General features: G+C 36.4%; 1 long non-coding RNA gene across 1 annotated transcript in view; it reads right to left on the bottom strand.

Annotated features, from left to right (window-relative positions):
* Window positions 1-300: 300 nt before the first annotated feature.
* The window catches only part of LOC311430348, a 29094-nt gene continuing 23394 nt past the window's right edge, over window positions 301-6000 (bottom strand). Inside the window, exons 3-4 of the long non-coding RNA XR_014688717.1 lie at window positions 4378-4429; window positions 301-607 (exon numbers count right to left, since the gene is read on the bottom strand). This is a non-coding gene — a long non-coding RNA (uncharacterized lncRNA). The remainder of the gene's footprint in view (window positions 608-4377; window positions 4430-6000) is intronic.

Genomic DNA, 6000 nt, shown 5'->3' with positions numbered 1-6000 from the left:
GACATAGTCTGTGAGTCCCCAAGGGTAAGAGCTTGCCAGTGAATTCAGAAGTCCTAGTCTATTTTATAAACAATGGAGAAAAATAATCTTTTCATACTCACAGATTTTTTATTTTCTGATTTTTATTTATTTGTTTATTTATTTATTCAGTGTATCAATAAGGGAAAAGACAGTAACTTAAATATGCTTTGAAAGAACAGAGGAAAGTCAAAATTTATTTTCCTATGGAGAAAATAAAAACAAAAGGATATGAAGATCTGAAATCTGACATCTATCTAATTATCTAGGGAAGGAAAAAAAAAAAAAAAAGGATAGTGAATGAATGTCAAGTTTAATTATTCTGAATTTTTTTTCCATACTTGATCATGCATTGATCTAATGGTTTAGATAATGCATAGAGGACAGTTTTTCACAATTATTGCATTTTCTTTAACAAATATCCTTGATCTTCATATGAGAAAATGATGCCATTCAGAGGAATTTCTTCAAAAACTGTCATATCTTGGGAAGGTGTTTCACTTTTTTTTTTCTGTTTCATTCTTGTCTCTTTTCTTTTCTCACTTCTTCCCCCTTTGTCATTGCTTCATTGTTGCTCACAACTGGCTTCCTATTAAAGATGAAAGATGAGAGACATTTCAAGGTTTTCTTTCCATCCCTGGAACTGCATAAAGAAGACTTAAGGGCTGTTTTATAACCAGGTATTTCAGAAAAAAAAAAAAAAAAAAAAAAAAAAAAAAAAAAGAATAATTAAAAAAAATCATTTCCACACTGTATATCTGGAAAATAGGGCAATGTTTTGTAAATTAGACTTATGGTCTAATCATAAAATATGATTATGAATATGAATCATAAAATAAATTGAGTTGGAAGGGACTTGCAAGGATCATTGAATCCAAGTCCTGACTCCACACAGGACCACCCTAAAGTCAAACTATATGTCTGAGAGCATTGTTCAAATGCTTCTTGAACATCAGCTTGCCGTCGTGATCACTTCCCTGGGGAGACTGTTCCAGAGCCCCAACAACCTCTCAGGGAAGAACCTTTTCTTAATATCCAACCTGAATCTCCCTTTCATGCCATTCCCTCACATTCTATCGCTGCTGACCAGAGAGAAGAAACCAACATCACCCCCTCCACTCTCATGAGGAACTCTGTCACATTCCTGAGGAAGCTGAGGCCTGCCCTGAGGTCACCCCTCAGTCTCCTCTTCCCTAGGACAAACAAACCAAATGACTTCAGCCACTGCTCATACATCTTTTCCTCTAGGCACTTCATCTTTGTAGAGCACCTTTGGACACTCTCTAATAACTTGATGTCTTTCTTAAATTGTGGCACCCAAAACTGCATACACCAGTCAAGGTGAGGTTGCACCAGTGCAGAGCAGAGTGAGACAGTCACTTTCCTCGACTGACCAGTCAGAAATGTTGTGCCTGATGCACCCCAGGATGTGGCTGGCCCTCATGGTTAACAGTCAGCACACTGTTAATTTATATTTAGTTTGCTGTCAATGAGAACACCCAGATCTCTTTCTTGTATAGGTGTTCTACAGCCTCTTACTCCCCAGTCTGTAGGTACACTCAGGGTTGCCCCATCCAAGGTGCAGAATCCAGCGCTTGCTCTTGTTAAATGGTGGTTGCCCAGCCCTCTAATTTATCAAGATCTCTTCACAAGCCCTCTCCAACCTCAAGAGAATCAATATCTCCTCGCAATTTAGTGTCATCTACAAACTTACTTAGTATACCTTCAAGTCCTGCATCCAAGTAATTTATTAAAACATTAAAGAGAACTAGTCCTAAAATGGAGCTCTGGGGAACCCTAACAATGACTGACCATTAGCCTGATGTGACCCCATTTACTATAGCCCTTTGAGCCAGATCTGCCAGACAATTGTTCACAAATTTCATTATGTTTTTGTCTATCTGTATGCTAGACATTTTGTACAGAAAGATACTATGAGAGTAAGTATTGAAAGTTTTGCTGAAATGCAAAAAGATTACATCAACTGGCTGTGAATATACTGTGTAATGTGTCTGGAAAGCTTCATATTAAGAGGTACATTGTACGAAAGCTAGAATTCTCTCCCATTTCTGCTGAGGGTGGATAAATTAGAGTATTATTGAGTTCCAAGCTAAGCTGAAAGCTACATGAATATTCACATTTATCTGGCTTATTGACTTTATTCCTAAATATTTAATGAATAACAAGGATAAACATATGAGATCAAAATACCTGACTTCTTATCTATTCAAATTCATTAGCCTCAAGTTTTTGTTATTTTCTGTTTTTTGTGTGGTATGACTTCTTCTTGCAGAGATGACTGTCCATGAATTGCAATGCTTATTGGTACATGCTGTCTATGCTCATAGGTTAGAAACAACACTTGTACACTGTGACATGTTTAATAACCTGTTTCCACCAAAACAGCAAGAGCTAGTATGTCCTCCTTCCTTTCCTGCTTTTGGTCTTTATTATCCAATAGGACTGGATCCAAAAGGACCTGGTCAAGGTAGGTTAATGGGCAGAGGCCAATGGGATGAGGTTCAACATGGCTAAGAGCCTCGTCGTGCACTTAGGCCACAAAAACCCCATGCAATGCTACAGGCTTTGGGGAGAGTAGCTGGAAAGCTTTGGAGAGGAAAAGGGTCTAAGGGTGTTGGTTAACACTTGCTTGAACATGAGGTGGCAGTGTGCTCAGGTGGCCAAGAAGGCCAATGGCATCCTAGCTTATATCAGGGCTAGTGTAGCCAGTAGGACCTGGGAGGTGATCATCCCCCTGTATTCTGCTCTGGTGAGGCTGCACCTCGAGTACTCTGTTCAGTTTTGGGCCCCTCACTACAAGAAGGAAGGACATCAATGCCCTGGAGCATGTCCAGGGAATGGCTACAAAGCTGGTGAAGGGTCTGGAACACAAATCCTGTGAGAGCAGCTGAGGGAGCTGGGATTGTTTAATCTGAAGAAGAGGAGGCTCAGGGAACCTTACCGTTCTCTACAACTACCTGAAAGGAAGTGGTGGGGAGCTGGAGGTCGGCCCCTTCTTGCAGATAACTAGTGATAGAAGTAGAGGGAGTGGCCTCATATTGTGCCAGGGGAGGTTCAGGTTGGAAATTCTTCTCAGACATTTCTTCTCAGAAAAAGTAGTAAGGCATTGGAACGGGTTGTCCAGGGAAGTGGTGGAGTGACCGTCCCTGAGGAAAGGTTGGATGTGATGCTTAGGGACATGGTTTAGTGGGTGACATTGGTGGTAGGGGGATGGTTGGACCAGATAATCTTGGAGCTCTTTTCCAACTTTAATGTTGCTATGATTCTATGATTAGTTAGTAACACGTGTTTGAAGATTCATTGTGTTTATCCTCATGTGGTTTTGGAGTATCTCCTGCATGTGTTCTATGCAGACAGATTGAAGTCTGCCAAGGGCAGAGCTAAGCATAGTGTGAGAATTTAACATAACTCATCAGGAAAAAACAATAACAAAACAAAAAAAAACTTCATATTTGTTTAAAAGCTTTTGGATCATTCATTTCCTGGAATGTTCTTTAATGGCTGTTGTGTACAAGGTAAAATACCATTCTTTAGAAAAACATGTCAGTCTACTAAAGAGAGTTACTCTCTAACCTCTACAAGCACTGTTTTTGTATAAACTAATTACTCTTCACAAGCCCCCAGGCTTCTTACAGGAAGCAATGTCCTATGATTCTCTTTGTTTTAAAGCACCTACTATTTTATAAACAGGGAGATTTTTCATGTTTGGACTATATGTTATCTCAACTCCAAATTTGGATATAGTTTTGAAATTACTTACACAGCATCTGTAACACAGTGACATTTACTACAATCTGAATACTTATCAAGAAAAAACAGCAAAAGGAAAATAATTTTCTGAAATTTCCTTTTGCTTTTCAACATTGCAATGTCATTTATTCCAAAATACACATCTAGGATGCAATCTAACATGGTCATTAAACCAAATAGATTCTGATGTACAACAGATTATAATGAAACTGTATAATGCCCAATTAACACTTTCTGCTTCTGTAAGATTTGACTTTAGTCAACCACACTTAAGCTACTGTAAGAACAGAACAACCAAGAGAGAATTATTTTCTTTGCTGACAAACAAACAAAAAAAACATTAAAGCAAAACTTGGCTATCAGTTTCACTTTGGTGAATTTATATTACTGTTTTAGATTAAATTATTACTTTTAATATAAATCCCCTCCAAACGTGTTCAGTACCTAGTTTTTGTTAACTGATCACCAGTACTTATGTAATTAAAAATTGGTTATTTTTTTGGCCTTCTCCCTTTCAGTAAGGGCTTCCTGCTCACAGATAATATGTTTGATTGCTTTATTCTCCTACTAGTTCTCTTGGACACTTACTTATTTGACCTCAGCGATGCTTGCTGGCATTCTTGACATCATTAGTTGCTGGCTAAAATAAACAAAAAAACAAAACAACAAAAAAAATAGCTTCTCATCAATGTTACATTAATATTAGAACAAACAAAGAAACAAAATATAAAAACATTTCTCTGCTCCCGTATTTGGTAATACGGTAATATTTGTTTTAAATACATTCAATGGAGTATTAATTTAATAATAATACCCAAGCATTTAGTAAGTTTCACAAGTGGGAATGGTGTGAAGGCCACTTAAATTAGAATTTATTTACTTCTTTTATAGAGAAACTAAGGAAAACTTCAGAAACCTACTTCAAATAAAGACTTAATTGAACTTTCCAGATCTATTCTTTTGTAGAACAAGTTATTTAACTTATATCACTCACTGGGATATCTTTTACATGTAATTTGATCGTTAGTCCTAATTGCCCAAACCACTGCCATGAGGCTAAAATAAATAGGAGAGGAAAAAAGGACATATTTTGGGGTGGGGTATAGAATTAAATAAAATAATAATAATAAAAAAGAAATAGGTTAAATTAAAAATTAAACCATTAATAAGTATCTTTAAAGAGAGAAACTGGAAAATGTTTTTACACCCTGAGTCATGTCCAAAGAACTATGAATTCAAGCAAATAAAGGTAATTCCAGATGATTGATCACCTTCCAAGGAACTGATTTCAGCTCTAATTGTGCATTATCAGTGGTCCAATGAAATAAACTAACATTTCCTATTGTATATGAAATCTATCATGTTTCTAATCAGTCACCAGTTCTGCAGCAGTAGAATTTCTCTGGTTACCTCCAATTACAATAACATTGGTGTAGATAGTGTATGGCTCTTTACAAACTTTAAAATTAAGTGATATTTTAAAAAGTGAGCTTTGTATAAACACAGCAGAATGAGTGCTACTGTAAAAAAAAAACTAACTTCTGTGCCAAATTGATTATATATTTGACAACATATAGAAGTTCTTCCAGATTTCTCTTTTTCACCTGTATTACTGGATATTGTCAGTGCAGATCACATACAATATTTCTTTAAGCTCCTGAGAAAGAATGTTAACTTTTCTAATAAGCACCATTGAGAGGTCACTGGGAACAAATGGAATTGCTCATATAATTTATTTACTCTGTGTGTTTTCTATTCAAAATTAGAATTAATTTCCTGTAGTTATTAACACATAGTTATGCAAAATTATTCCAGTCTGTTGTTGATGTTGTAATTTGCTACCATAAAACCTGGCACTACCAGTGTCTTTCTTTAAAAATAATCTTTTCTACATTTTGAGTAAGAGATAAGCAAAATATAAGAGTTGAGGGATATGATCAAAGTATTCACCTTTAAAAAATAAAATGAAAAGACTCATTCAGCACTTTCAGAACTTTAACAAATAGCCTGACATAGAAAACAACCATAGAAACCTGAAGAGTCTCTGTGGAAAGTTCAGAGCCTGCTGGGTTGATAGGTAGCCAGTGCTCCAAGAAAACCATGAAACCCTCTACCCTTTTCAAGCTAAATATTTTATTTATTTATTTAATGGGGGAGTGGGGAAGATAGGTTGGATGTCCAGTAGAAGATATTTCTTTATTCCAGTCTATG

The sequence above is a fragment of the Aythya ferina genome (genome assembly GCF_964211825.1).
Source record: "Aythya ferina genome assembly, chromosome: 1".
Classification (NCBI taxonomy): Eukaryota; Metazoa; Chordata; class Aves; order Anseriformes; family Anatidae; genus Aythya; species Aythya ferina.
Note: the sequence above shows the minus strand (reverse complement) of the source record. Positions and strands in the feature narration are given on the sequence as shown.